Raw genomic sequence first — 15719 nt, 5'->3', positions numbered from 1 at the left:
TTTCCGGTTTTATCAAAAGCCTTTGAAAGCCTACTCCTCCTAGAAATTTTGTCAAATGTTCTTCAAAATTACCAGACATGATCTTCAGACCAAGCCTCACAAAAGTTATCAAAAAGAATTTTGATCCTCGCAACCGTTTTTCCGGTACAGCCAATCAAATTCTGCAGAAAAGCCGCCAAACAGGAAGTGAAACCATATCTAAGCAGTTCTTTGAGGCAGTGACACCAAAGTTGGTACGCCTACTCGGAAATTTATTCTAAGGATGTCCTCCAAGAATTGTGTCATGTGACTAAAAGGGGGCGTGGCCGGAAGCATAAACGTGTTTTGGCTAATAACTGTTGAAGTTTTTACCTTACTAAAGTAATTTCTTTGTCTCTTGATGTCTTGTGAGATATCAAGCCTGACCATTTATAACTTTTCATAATAACCGAATTGACGCGGCCGCCATTTTGGATTTCATGGAAAAGTGTAAAAACCTTTTGCACGCCCCAATTTTTGTCCAATGTTTACCAAATTTGGCAAAGATGATCTTTAGACCCAGTTTCACAAAAGCTATCAGATGAATTTTCAATTTTCAAAAACATTTGTTCGGTAGAGATGATCAAAAGCGGTGGCAAAGCCGCCAAACGAGGCGCAAGAGCATATCTCAGCAACCATTTGCGCGATTGTCACCAGACTTGGGTTCCATCGTTCCCATGAGGAGCAGAGGAGGCCTGCAGTGTTATACCAGAAATATAACTTTGAACTCTCAGTACTCTTGAGCGCAAACTATTTCAACCAAACTTGGTGTGTTGCATGAGTGCAACAGGTTGTTGTGACTTAATTGTTGCACAAGTGCTATGGAGGCCATGTCCTGCTCTGGACTGCTTGGCCCCTCCATTGCTGCTTGCAGCTATATTTATTATTATTATACATCTGCCATGGGAGTCTATGGCAGCCCCTAGAACCACATGGTCAGAAGTTGTGAAATTTGGCACACTCTTTGGGACCTGTCCCCTCATCACTTTCACCAAGTTTCATGTCTCCCATTCCAACCCTCTAGTGCCACCAATGGGTCAAAGTTGAAGGTGTGTTTACACACGTTACCTTTGAACCATATGCCGCATTTTCCAAAATGAGGTATCATTGGATTCCCTGGATCAAGACAAGTTCAACGCACTCTCTGACGTCATACCCAGTCATATAGATTCTCCGCCATTTTGAATGTTAACGAAAAGCGTTTTTTCGCTACTCCTCCTACAATTCTTGTCGAATCTTCTTCAAAATTGCCACAGATGATCTTCAGACCAAGCCTCACAAAAGTCCTCTGGAGCTTTGATTTTCGCATCCGTTTGTTAGTTACAGCCAATCAAATTCAGCAACTGATCCGGAAAAAGGGAAGTGAGGTCATATCTTAGTGAATCTTTGATGCATTGACTCCAAACTTGGTGTATGGATTCATGACCCTGTTATTAAGAGGTCCGAAAAAGGTAGGGTCATTTGAGGTATAGGGGGCGCTACAATAGGCAAAATTGTGTTTTGACCAATAACTGTTGATTTGTTTGTTGTATTTCAGTGATTCCTATGTCTCGTGATATCTTAGGAGATCCCATGTCTGACGCATGTTAATGCGTGATACCAGACAAATTGATGAGGCCGCCATTTTGAATGAATGAATAAAACGTTTTTTCCCTACTCCTACACAATGTATCCAATATTCACCAGATTTGGCACAGATTATCTTCAGACCACAATCACCTTGACATGTCAAAATAGGACTGAATTACAGCTGTTGGGGCAACAATTTGGGCCAAATCTGACCACGCGTGCCACAGGAGAATGGCTTACTTTTTGTATACAGTAACTGTACACAGCAATTCCCAGCGCTGAAAATGGCTCACTGGGATAAGATGGGCTCCTTTGAAGTGCAAGGTCGTAGGTTCGAATCCAGCCAAAGTCTCAAGCATGTCATGATACTGGTTTATCTGTTTAGTGATGCCAGGTATGCGACAGTAGCTGTCGAGCAGTATAATCATAATGGTCACGATAATGTTTCATTCTCAGGGGATTTATACTCAGTCAGATTTATTGTGCTTTGTCGATATAGTGATGCTACATCTAACCAGTGCATCGGATTTCTTGCATCATAACTTCTGAACAGGTTTGTCATAAATCACAAGATTGGTCTCTTCTGATTCTATGTGGCATACTAAGTCAAAATATATCACACTGTCCCGTGTCTGCCATTTTGGGCGTCAGCCTTTTGGAATTTTCATTAAAACAAACTCCTCGTTCGCCGTTGCTCCTATTTTCATGGACATGTAATCAAATCATTTTCAGACCACAATCACCTTGACATGTCAAAATAGGACTGAATTACAGCTTTTTATACTTGGGTCAAATCTGACAATGCTTCCCACAGGAGAATTTGCTTACTTTTTAGCATTTCCCTGCAGGGAGAATAGCTCACTGGGATAAGACGGGTTCCTCTGAAGTGCAAGGTCATAGGTTCGAACCCAGCCACAGTCATCAAGCATGTCATGATACTGGTTTATCTGTTTAGTGAAGCCAGGTATGCCACAGTAGCTGTCTAACAGTGTAATGATCATGTTTCATTCTCAGGGGATCTATACTCAAGAAGTCAGATTTATTGTGCTTTGTAGATATGTGTCCTCTAACCTCTTAGGGGTCGATCCCGTGTCTGACACATGTTAACTTGTGATACCAGCCGAATTGATGCCGCCATTTTGAATGAATTAATAAAACTTTTTTGTTCACTCCTCCTACAAAATGTATCAAATATTCACAAAATTTGGGACAGATTATCTTCAGACCACAATCACCTTGACATGTCAAAATAGGACTGAATTACAGCTGTTTAAACTTGGGCAAAATCGGACAACCGCTTGCCACAGGAAAAACTGCTTATATTTTTACCCAGTAACTGAACTGTGATTTGCAGCACTGAGAATCGCTCACTAGGATAAGTTGGTGTCCTGGCAACGGCAACGTCAGAGGTTCGAATCCAGCCAAAGCCGACGAGCTTGTCATGTCTCTGATTCTCTGTTTAGCGAGACTGTAAGACACTGCAAAGGAAGCCAGGTACACCGCAGTCGCTAGTTACCTGTAGTCAAGCTACAAGCTATAGTCAATGCAATCCTCACACAAACTATCAAAATGATTTTAGATTTTCGAAACCGTTTGTCCGGTACAGCCAATCGAAATCGGCAGCAGAGCCGCCAAACAGAAAGTTGTGTTGTATCTCAGCAAATCTTTGATGGATTCACGCCAAACTTGCTGCATGTACTCGGAACACTCTTCTGAGGATGTCGAAAGTTTCTTCTGGGTCATCTGACCTGCTTGGCCACCCCATTGCTGCTTGCAGCTATGTTTCAGTATTTGTATGTATTAAATTGCAGTGGTATTTAACAGTGCAAGCTTCCCTTACAAAAAAGAAGTATATTAAAGTATAATATAAGTATACTAAAATATGGATAATACACTTTTAGTTCACTTTTGATATACCTTTAAGAAGTAGGCTTAGAAAATTGTTCACTTTTGTAAGACGTATACTTAGAAACTAGTTCACTTTTGATGTACTTTTAAGTATGCTTTGAAAATAGATCACTTTTGATATACTTTTAAGAAGTATGCTTAGAAACAGAAAATGGTATACATTTCTTCTGGAGTAGGATGTACGTATGTTTTCTATTATTATACAGCAAAACAGTCAAAATAATTTTAAAGTACATTACAGGTTAAATGTTTTAGATCCATCTCATTCTAATTATTCATGTCTATGAAAATCTATTATCCATTGCACATTGAATCTTTTTTGGTACTGAAGCTGTATCCTTAATTACTGCCAAAACATAAGCCCTATAATCTTATACTAATAATTATCAATTGGAGTATTAATGGAAAAAAAGTAAAAGCTACTTGAGAAAGAAGCAGACAGAAGGGTTGCATTATGCATTTGAAGGTTATACTGTCAAACTGACTGAAGAACGAAATAACGATGTGAAAAAATGAAGATAGCGTGGCTCATTGGCTGGTCAATTCCCATGATGCAAGGCGGTAAATAGTGTTAAAATTTGCTGATAAGTTTGCCGTTTGTTTGAAATACAAATGTAACTTCATGAATTTCGTTTTTTAAATGTGTCTGCTTAGAATGTAGTGTTTTGTTGCGTGGTCATTGTTGTGGTGGTTTACCATTGTAACCATGAGTTAAATTACTGTTACGTTTCATAAGAAGAGCTGGATTCTTCAAACGTCAAAACTTGCGCAGTGAATAGCTTCTTTCAGCTCAGAAATTGCAGTGTAACTTTGCAAGGGCCCCCGTTCTTGCTAAGTGACTTATAATCTGAGGTGTATGAGGGGCTCCTAAACATTAAAATGTATTAGTAAGTAATAGTAAAATTTAATTTATTAAGTTTACTTCTTGAAGTACTTACATTAATTGAAAGTGCACTTAAAAGTATTGCCCAGTATACTTTGAGGCTCTTTAGGAAGTATATTTCATGAACTGAAAGTGCACTACACAGGTTACTTTAGAGTATTCCAAGGTATACTTTGAAGTACTTAAGGAAGTATACTTGATAAACTGAAAGTGCACTACACAGGCTACTTTACAGTATTCAAAAGTAAACCTTGAAATACACTATAAGTGTACTTTAAAGTGTACTAAGTGACCTAAAAAGTGGGCCAATTCAGTTTACTTAGTACAAAAATAGTATTTAAATAAGTACTGGATATCACTCTGGATAAGAGCGTCTGCTAAATGACTAAATGTAAAGTACACTGCTAGTATACTTTAAGTAACATGATAATAGTATACTTTTTATACTAAGTATACTTACAAAATAAACTTGAAGTATACTTCTTTTTTGTAAGGGTTGTGCAAGTTACAGTCTCTTAAATGTTGTAAGCACAGCATTGTATTATTGTTGCAGCCAGTTCCGGTTACCAGGCTCCATCGACTTGGAGTGGAGCTAGAGGTGCTCCTCATTATCACATCACCGGAGAGCAACTGAGGGGTCTGATGATAGATGGCAGATATTCTCCACGTGTTCCATTCTACACTCAAACCACATCTAAGGTCAGTTGTGCTTGGGGTTGAATGCTAAGAAATGCAAAGATTTTAAATGCATGGTTTCCACAATTTTGGCATGAATGGATTGTCAAAAATCAAGTACTCTAGTGATACATTGTCTCACCTGGGCATTGTCAATCTTTCTGTCTTGTCAGACACTTTGCATTAACCTGAGGGCAGCTGCCTTCCCATCAATGTCGCAGAGGCTGCACAGAAGGTACAGTGTTGCTGCTCTGAATTCTTTATGACACATCGATGGAAACTACAGACTGAAGGTAGATGCTCGCTCACTCATTTTTTTGCTATATCTTGGTTATTGAAACTGTAGGTTGTAACATCTCAAACGCTATCAGGTAGCTCACTTGTTTATCAACTAGAGCAAGAACTGACATGGATATGTGGATAAGAATAGTTTTATGATGTTGCTGCTACTTCTGTTATTGATACAGTAGTAGCACCTTGAAATATACATGCTTATAGTGATAAAGTCCAATGTTATGTTTATTGTGATTTCAGGTGGAGGATAGTCATTATGTGTATCTGCCTTGAATCAACAGAGACATGGCAGACTTCTGCAACCAGTGGAACTACCATGGTTTAAGGACTGAGAGGCACCAGTCCCCTCTGCAGATTTTCATTAGGACTTGCCTTGCACATCTTCTCTTCCTTCAAACTTCTGACTGCTGGGCTAAACTTGTTTTCAAATCTTCCGCTACTACTAGGGAGGACAAACCCATTTGAGCATTTTTCCTGAAATACGTTTAATAGTTATTCCTGGGGAGTTAGCCCAGCTAGCTGCAGGAGGAGCTAGGAAAATTGTGGGCAGTGATTTGCATGTGGCGTAACGCCTGCAATTGCACGTGTAAATATACAGGCGTTTATTTAAAGGTGACATGACATGAAAACTTCACTTTAGGAGGTTATTTAACATTAATATGAGTTCCCCTAGCCTGCCTTTGGTCCTCCAGTGGCTAGAATATTCGATAGGTGTAAACCAAGCCCTGGGTGTTCTTCTCCGCCTTTGAGAAAATGAAGGTTCAATTGCTCTGTTTGAAAATGTCCTCCTTGTGACGTCACAAGGAGGAAGGTTACCTCCCCCCTCTCTTTTCTTTGCCTGCCCAGATAATCTGGCCCGCACATGAGAAACTGAGCTACGACCATGCAAGTTTTTTTATCCTCGAGAGACATCATGGCTTGCAAACGTAGAAGCATTACATTTGCTCAGTTTGGATTGTACAAAGGATAACAAAAGTATTTTTACAGTTATTCCTTCATCCGAGCCTCTGAAGATCCAGTGTCTTCATTTTAATTTCTCTGGAAATGCGGCGACACAACTTCCCAAAGTTTTGTATGTTTTCGCCAAACATTTCAGCCACTACTAACTCTCTTAAGTCCAGCTACAAACATCGGACAAGTAAGTTAACTAACGCTATATCATTTTGTTGCTTTACTGTATATGGTTCCTAGTTTGCTACCCTTAGAATGTGGCTGTAATTAGCTCTGCAGCTAAAAGCTGAGTTACTGTCGCTAATGTAAAGTTAGATAGCTAGTATGTGTGTGAATACACACACTGTAACGCAAGTGTTCTTTGTTATTTGGATAACTGTTCTGCTGTTGGTATTATGGCGTGCGCGATATCTGCCTTTACCCTCATTAAAATGACTGAATGTGCACCTCTGCAAACCAGGGTTCTCAGATGAGAATGGGCAAATTCAAGGCATCTTACAGCAACGGTGCTACGAGCCATTGCGATACATCCATTGTAAACATTAGCGCATGGTGCCGCCTCTCTCCTCCTCATTAGCATTTAAAGCTACAGACACCAAAACAGCGCGTTCTGAGGAAAGCTCCTTGTGGGACTGCTAGTAGTGGCTGTAATTCTGCACCAAGGCTGAATTTCGGCATAGAGACTTCTGATACAGTATTAGGGGACCACTAAGGCCTATATAAAAGCATCCAAAAACAGCATGTCATGTCACCTTTAACGCCTGCAATTGCACGTGTAAATATACAGGCGTTTATTTAACGCCTGCAATTGCACGTGTAAATATACAAGCGTTTATTTAACGCCTGCAATTACACGTGTAAATATACAGGCGTCTATTTAATGCCTGCAAGCGTTAACTAACGCGTACATTCATGTGTAACTTTTGCCTGCACATTTACGGCTGCAGCCGGTTATGAAACAGCTGCAGGCGCTTCCTAAACGGGTGTCCAATCAAAAATACGCGTTTAAATTACGAGTACCTTTGACCCTGTCGGCGTTCCATACTTGCATACCACTATCAACAAAACAGTAACTGTCATGTGCCAGTAGAGGCACTGGCACGTACCACTAGCCACTGTCACATACCAGTGGAGGCGCTGGCATGTACCACTACTGTCACTTACCAGTGGAGTACGGTGTTCATTTTAGGACATCCTCAGATCTCAGACTCAAGTGTCAGACTCAAACGAAAAGGCGTCAAGTCTCAGACCAAAAGACGTCAGACTCAGGCGAAACGGCTTCAGTCTCAGAAAAACCTGTCATTCTCAGACAAAACGCTCTCAAACTAAACAACGTCAATTTCAGACAAAACGCTCTCAAACTAAACGGGGTCATTCTCAGACAAAACGCTCTCAAACTAAACGGCGTCATTCTCAGACAAAACGCTCTCAAACTAAACGGCGTCATTCTCAGACGAAACGCTCTCAAACCAAACAGAGTCATTCTCAGACGAAACGCCCTCCAACTAAACTTTGTCCAAATTTTTTTTTGTCAAAGCTAGCTAGATGAGGGAGCTGTTGACTAACTTTCTGAATTAGCTAAAGTAGCAGCTTTTAAAGTGAATCCCATGGTGTTGTTTCTGTTAACTGGTACAGCAAGAAAACTTACTTTTGATATAATACGAAATAGTTGTTTTCTGCAAGCTAGTTCACTCGTGTAAAGTAAACCCATGTGTTGTCCTCTGGTTGCCATGGATACTACAAACAAACTTTGCTAAAGAATCATAAACGTCATCAACACGCGGCGCGACGATCTGAACAACTGTTCTGCCAAGTACAATCAAAGAACTTATACCAGAGAATGTCTAATATAGGGAGAAGTCTTTATATATATCTATGGGGAGAACTGCCACTCTCTGGAAACTTCCGGGTTCTGAACTGGTTGCAGTTCCATGTGAGGGCGCTAACGAGTGAGTGCAGAATGAATGGAGGTCTATGGAGCTATACCCCTCAAAATCCATTTTCTTGGGATATAATTTTTTGTTTAGTAATTTGAATTCTGAATTCGAAAGGGGAGTCAAAAAAAATACACACTGCTGGCTGTTAGATTTTTTAAAAGTTGCCTTTCTGTTCTAAAAAGCCTTTGAAAATGTCATTGACGTCATAAACATGGTACGACCAGAGCTACTGCTTTACGGCAAGCTCTGGTCACTTCCTTTTTTCTCTCAAGGCATCGACAACACAGCTGACAGCAGACATTCTCTGGTATAATTTCTTTGATTGTACTGGCGGAACAGTTGTTCAGATTGTCGCGCCGCGTGTTGATGACGTTTATGATTCTTTAGCAAAGTTTGTTTGTAGTATCCATGGCATCCAGAGGACTACACATGGGTTTACTTTACACCAGTGAACTAGCTTGCAGAAAACAACTATTTCGTATTATATCAAGTTTTCTTGCTGTACCAGTCAACAGAAAAAAAAAACATGGTATTCACTTTAAAAGCTGCTACTTTAGCTAATTCAGAAAGCTAGTCAACAGCTCCCTCATCTAGCTAGCTTTGACCAAAAAAATTCTGACAAAGTTTAGTTTGAGGACGTTTTGTCTGAGATTTATGTTTTTTGGTTTGAGAGTGTTTTATCTGAGAATGACGCCGTTTAGTTTGAGAGCGTTTTGTCTGAGAATTACGCCGTTTAGTTTGAGAGCGTTTTGCCAGAGAATGATGGCGTTTGGTTTGAGAGCGTTTTTTCTGAGAATGATGCAGTTTAGTTTGAGAGCGTTTTGTCTGAGAATGACGCAGTTTAGTTTGAGAGCGTTTTGTCTGAGAATGACGCCATTTGGTTTGAGAGCGTTTTGTCTGAGAATGGTGGCGTTTCTTTTGAGAGCGTTTTGTCTGAGAATGATGGCGTTTGGTTTGAGAGCGTTTTGTCTGAGACTGAAGCCTTTTTGCCTGAGTCTGACGACTTTTGGTCTGAGATTTGACGCCTTTTTGTTTGAGTCTGACACTTGAGTCTGAGATATGAGGATGTCCTAAAATGAACACCATAGTGGAGGCGCTGGCAGTACCACTAGCCACTGTCACGTGCCAGTAGAGGCGCTGGCACGTACCACTAGCTACTGTCACGTACCAGTGGAGGCGCTGGCACGTACCACTAGCCACTGTCATGTGCCAGTGGAGGCACTGGCATGTACCACTAGCCACTGTCACGTACCACTTGCTTCACTGGTACATAGGCCTACCACTCGCTACAGTAAAGTACAGTTTTGGTTCTAACCGCCTCTCTAAACAGCAGTAGAATTCAGTTTTCTAAACCGCGTCGTGTATAGCATTACAGTGAGCTACACTGGTTTAAAACCAGGCCCGTAGAGATTGCCCCCGCAGGGAAGTAAAAAAAAAAATCTAATTTGAATTACATGGGATGCACACTATGGTCTTATTGTCTTGTCTGTGTTTCCAGAGTTGATATAAAAATAAAGAAAAGTATATTTAATTGTGCTTTCTTTGTTAGCAAGGTAAGTGACGTGACGAAATAGGTCAGATGGTCACACAGACCGGCGAGCCCGCAGCAAATAGGTAGCTAACTGTAGCGTAGCTCGGATCCTGCTACGCCGACTGGTGTTATTGTTGGGCCATCAAGGTCATTTTCCAAGCTAAAACTGATCAAAACATCTCAGAAGCTCCATGTCACAAGAGAGGCTGTCAGGTCTGGCCATCCTTAGCATAGAGAATAAACGAGCGCGCAGTTTACATGTAAAGAGCGTGGTTAAAGACTTTGCACACAGATTTGCTAAAAGACGCGCACATGTTAAAGAATGTATAATACATTACAACACATATTCTAGAACTGTAATCACCAGCTGCATATCAGGCACGGCACTAACTATGATCCCAGTTATTTATATGTGTGGCATTTTAATCACTGAATGCATCACGGGCACTGTGCACGAGTGAATATAACAACAGGATTTATGAAGGAGGCATGTCTTAAAGTTATGTATTGTGCTTATTAAAGTTATGCATTGTGCTTATTAAAGTTATGAAACTTAGAAATGTGCTCAGGCTTAAACATTGGGTCTCACACTGAGTGTGGGAAGCAGGCTGTTCTTTGTGTCTCTATCTTTTCATTTTCAGAAACAACCTTGAATCTGGGTGGAGATGGCACCCGAGCAGGTGGCAACAAGCTCAACCCTCTTTTCATCTTTCTGTTTTAATTGCACTGTATATTATATGCTGGGGCAGGGAAAGATAGCCAGTTGGACTTCGTGAACCAGCCCAAACTCTGTTGCGGGTAGGGAAACGTAGACAGCCCCAGAGCTCTGTACTTGTTGATTTCCAACTGCTGCATTAAAGCTGATATTATCGGACCTCTGCGACTCCAGACCACTCTTTCTAGAACACAGATTTGTGTCATAGAATACCATCATTACATATTGGAATAGACACATAGATATATGAATCCTTCAAATGGTGACTCCGACGCTGAAAAGAGGGAGTCCAGAGGGTTCCAGCCCGACCGACAGATCGGGAGAGAGACCCATACACCGGTACGAGGAGGCAGACGTAATCATCAGAGGTGCCTCAACATAAAAAAAAGGTAAGCAGACACCTGTTAATTCAAAGTACTGCTATTCGGAACTGAGAACCAAATTTTGACGATTACTATGTTTCATCGTACCTAGTCAAACCAACAGTGGGGGGAAATCAACCGTTTTTGTGTTTTGTCCTTGTCCAAGGGGAGGTTGGAGTCCTCTCCAGGGGTTAGAGTCCCTAAATTCGTTGTCTTGTCCAAGGGGAGGTTAGAGTCCTCTCCAGGGGTTAGAGTCCCTAAACTCGTTGTCTTTGTCCAAGGGGAGGTTAGAGTCCTCTCCAGGGGTTAGAGTCCCTAAACTCGTTGTCTTTGTCCAAGGGGAGGTTAGAGTCCTCTTCAGGGGTTAGAGTCCCTAAACTCGTTGTCCTTGTCCAAGAGGAGGTTAGAGTCCTCTCCAGGGGTTAGAGTCCCTAAACTCGTTGTCTTTGTCCAAGGGGAGGTTAGAGTCCTCTCCAGGGGTTAGAGTCCCTAAACTCGTTGTCCTTGTCCAAGGGGAGGTTAGAGTCCTCTCCAGGGGTTAGAGTCCCTAAACTCGTTGTCTTTGTCCAAGGGGAGGTTAGAGTCCTCTCCAGGGGTTAGAGTCCCTAAACTCGTTGTCCTTGTCCAAGGGGAGGTTAGAGTCCTCTCCAGGGGTTAGAGTCCCTAAACTCGTTGTCCTTGTCCAAGGGGAGGTTAGAGTCCTCTCCAGGGGTTAGAGTCCCTAAACTCGTTGTCTTTGTCCAAGGGGAGGTTAGAGTCCTCTCCAGGGGTTAGAGTCCCTAAACTCGTTGTCCTTGTCCAAGGGGAGGTTAGAGTCCTCTCCAGGGGTTAGAGTCCCTAAACTCGTTGTCCTTGTCCAAGGGAGGTTAGAGTCCTCTCCAGGGGTTAGAGTCCCTAAACTCGTTGTCCTTGTCCAAGGGGAGGTTAGAGTCCTCTCCAGGTTTTAGAGTCCCTAAACTCGTTGTCCTTGTCCAAGGGGAGGTTAGAGTCCTCTCCAGGGGTTAGAGTCCCTAAACTCGTTGTCCTTGTCCAAGGGGAGGTTAGAGTCCTCTCCAGGGGTTAGAGTCCCTAAACTCGTTGTCTTTGTCCAAGGGGAGGTTAGAGTCCTCTCCAGGGGTTAGAGTCCCTAAACTCGTTGTCCTTGTCCAAGGGGAGGTTAGAGTCCTCTCCAGGGGTTAGAGTCCCTAAACTCGTTGTCTTTGTCCAAGGGGAGGTTAGAGTCCTCTCCAGGGGTTAGAGTCCCTAAACTCGTTGTCCTTGTCCAAGGGGAGGTTAGAGTCCTCTCCAGGGGTTAGAGTCCCTAAACTCGTTGTCCTTGTCCAAGGGGAGGTTAGAGTCCTCTCCAGGGGTTAGAGTCCCTAAACTCGTTGTCCTTGTCCAAGGGGAGGTTAGAGTCCTCTCCAGGGGTTAGAGTCCCTAAACTCGTTGTCCTTGTCCAAGGGGAGGTTAGAGTCCTCTCCAGGGGTTAGAGTCCCTAAACTCGTTGTCTTTGTCCAAGGGGAGGTTAGAGTCCTCTCCAGGGGTTAGAGTCCCTAAACTCGTTGCCCTTGTCCAAGGGGAGGTTAGAGTCCTCTCCAGGGGTTAGAGTCCCTAAACTCGTTGTCCTTGTCAAAAGGGAGGTTAGAGTCCTCTCCAGGGGTTAGAGTCCCTAAACTCGTTGTCCTTGTCCAAGGGGAGGTTAGAGTCCTCTCCAGGTTTTAGAGTCCCTAAACTCGTTGTCTTTGTCCAAGGGGAGGTTAGAGTCCTCTCCAGGGGTTAGAGTCCCTAAACTCGTTGTCCTTGTCCAAGGGGAGGTTAGAGTCCTCTCCAGGGGTTAGAGTCCCTAAACTCGTTGTCTTTGTCCAAGGGGAGGTTAGAGTCCTCTCCAGGGGTTAGAGTCCCTAAACTCGTTGTCTTTGTCCAAGGGGAGGTTAGAGTCCTCTCCAGGGGTTAGAGTCCCTAAACTCGTTGTCCTTGTCCAAGGGGAGGTTAGAGTCCTCTCCAGGTTTTAGAGTCCCTAAACTCGTTGTCTTTGTCCAAGGGGAGGTTAGAGTCCTCTCCAGGGGTTAGAGTCCCTAAACTCGTTGTCCTTGTCCAAGGGGAGGTTAGAGTCCTCTCCAGGGGTTAGAGTCCCTAAACTCGTTGTCTTTGTCCAAGGGGAGGTTAGAGTCCTCTCCAGGGGTTAGAGTCCCTAAACTCGTTGTCTTTGTCCAAGGGGAGGTTAGAGTCCTCTCCAGGGGTTAGAGTCCCTAAACTCGTTGTCCTTGTCCAAGGGGAGGTTAGAGTCCTCTCCAGGGGTTAGAGTCCCTAAACTCGTTGTCCTTGTCCAAGGGGAGGTTAGAGTCCTTTCCAGGGGTTAGAGTCCCTAAATTCGTTGTCTTGTCCAAGGGGAGGTTAGAGTCCTCTCCAGGGGTTAGAGTCCCTAAACTCGTTGTCCTTGTCCAAGGGGAGGTTAGAGTCCTCTCCAGGGGTTAGAGTCCCTAAACTCGTTGTCTTTGTCCAAGGGGAGGTTAGAGTCCTCTCCAGGGGTTAGAATCCCTGAACACTGTCTATTTGTGTGGAGTCATATTGAGTTTAATAAAAATAGAGAGGAGTGTGGTGTGTTTTTTCCTTTGACCAAGAAGTTAAAGAAATCCCGAGGAGAGTTGGAGAAAGGTGGGGGCTAAAAGAGTCAGTTACGTTGAGATCTTACAAAGGTTATCCCAGAGGGTATACCCCTGGTTTATAAATAGGTTCTAATACATTTGGAAGAGTTATACTAGAGCAAAATTAAGTGAATAGACGGTAAACGCTAAACAGCTGTGTTGGTCAAAGAATGGTTTGAGGAAATGTATGTGAAAAATTATGAGGAAGCAATTGGAAAGTTACATAAAGGATTGGTTTAGAGAGGATCATGGAAGGTTATGAAATAAAACAAGAACGTTTTGTGGATGTGAAGAGATGATTGGTTTAAACACTGATGTTTTGAAGAGGAAACTATGAATATACTTTGAAGGTATATGGGATAGCATTTTAAGTCAAAATAGTAAAATCTAGGGTTTTTAAGAGTTTTGATAAAGGTATTAGATATAATTTGGTTAAAAATGAGAAAGAGAAAATAACTAAATGTACTTTTATTTGGAGTTTAATTGTAATTTGGTTTTAAGTTTTATTTGAGAGTTTTATCAGAGCCTGGCATACTGTTTGGGATAAACAGTTAGGCTGTGATAATGTGGTATTATGAAGAGGGTTATTATAACATTCAGTTCTGAAATAATTTGGGAAGACTCATCAAGTCTGATAAATTGTGGTTATGATGGTTTGAGCTAATTGGCTCGTTTTGAACTGCAGCAAAACGAGTTATGAAGTTCTACCTATCTGACCTTTATAGAAAATATAGTTGGGAAAAATGTTTGGTTAATAGCTACATTAAGAACATTATTTGGTTTATATTTCATTTAAGAAGCATACAGATTCTGGTTTGGCATAATGAAAATTGCTTTTATCATATCTTTGATAAAAAGAGGTGTGATTTGGTAAAATAGAGAATCTAAAACAATATTGGTCTTAAACTTAACTGTTTTAAAAGACAGAAAAGGTTTTTTGAAGTGAAAGAAATTAGACTAACAGTTGATTTTCTAAAGAAGGGAACAAAGAAACAGATTGTCATTTCTAGGCATGACTAATAGGAGTTGAATATCAAATGATGATGTATTGTCTTATTAGATGCTGTTACATGTGTTTGCTCAACAATAAGAAAACTGAAGGGTCAATACTGCCTGGTAATTATAGATATGTTTACAGTGGATTGAAATCTTTCCCAGTCCTGTACCAGATGCATTAACAACATTTGAATTGAATTATAGAAGATCATAATTACACAACTTAAACCTAATGCTCACGAGAAAAGAGATGTCTTCTGCTAAATTCTGTTCCAGGTGAAGCAGTAAACCAAAGAGTGGAGGAGTCAAACGAGGAGATTGGGTATTAATTAAAGTTATCAATGAAAGGAGGGATCTTATGAAAACTTTAAAATATCCTGTCTTATTACTGGTTTTTCTATTTGTTTCTAATTTATTTTATTTTATTATAATTCTAAAAGCTTGGCTAAAGTTGTATGTATGTGGTGAAGGGGGCCTGTGAGTATGTCCAGGTCTGCCGTGGATACATGGATGTTGAATGTCCACTCTGTGGAGTGACGGTGGGTTTTCCCCTATAACATCATTAGGGTTTTCCCACTGTGTCCAGTGTATCCACACCACTTGGCCATAATGCTGCATAGTCTCATCATTATTGTTGATTTGTATGTCAACATTGTGTAATCGGTAATGGGATATTTTTTAAATGTGGGTTTGTTGTCACACCCTATAAGGGTGTGAAAGGAGGGATTTATTTGAACTTTAAAAATATCCACTTTAAATACTCAAATGGGTTCTTGATTTCAATATCTGTGTTTAATCATTGGTGTTCGACTGTTCGCATCTCATTTGACTCAGTTACTGCTTGATCATGGGAGATAAGGTGATGTTGGGACTGTAACTCTTTTCTACTTGAGGACGAGTCAGACCGGCGGGTCTGACTACCTAACCCCTGTTCTAAGGCCCCATTCCCCTGGAGACCCTGCCCCCCCCCCCCTTCTCACTGGATGATCTACCCCTTCCCCTTGGAGACCCTGCCCCATCTGCCCCTATGCCCCATCAGACCTAGGAGTGGTCTGCCCCCCCCCCCCTTCCCCTTGAAGACCCTGCCCCACTTGCCCCAATACATCATCCGATGTTCGGAGAAGCCTGTTGTACATTTATGGACAGGACCATTCAAGGTCATCGAGAGAACCTTGCACGCCCTAAGGGTGCTGGGGAAAGGAAGTACGTGGTACCAGTGGAGCATGTGTTGTGCTGTTCCAGAATCCAGTTGTACG

The 15719-nt window shown here is 42.0% G+C and overlaps 1 long non-coding RNA gene across 1 annotated transcript; it reads left to right on the top strand.

Moving 5' to 3' along the window:
• The first annotated feature begins 4937 nt into the window (after window positions 1-4937).
• On the top strand, window positions 4938-5659 carry LOC136957390 (uncharacterized). The gene is made up of 3 exons (XR_010878304.1): window positions 4938-5077; window positions 5227-5346; window positions 5588-5659. It is a non-coding gene; the product is annotated as an uncharacterized lncRNA (long non-coding RNA).
• The last annotated feature ends 10060 nt before the right edge of the window (window positions 5660-15719 follow it).

This window comes from Osmerus mordax, chromosome 15, assembly GCF_038355195.1.
Source record: "Osmerus mordax isolate fOsmMor3 chromosome 15, fOsmMor3.pri, whole genome shotgun sequence".
Classification (NCBI taxonomy): domain Eukaryota; kingdom Metazoa; phylum Chordata; class Actinopteri; order Osmeriformes; family Osmeridae; genus Osmerus; species Osmerus mordax.
The sequence above is the reverse complement of the archived record's forward strand: the minus strand, read 5'-3'. Positions and strand labels throughout refer to the sequence as shown.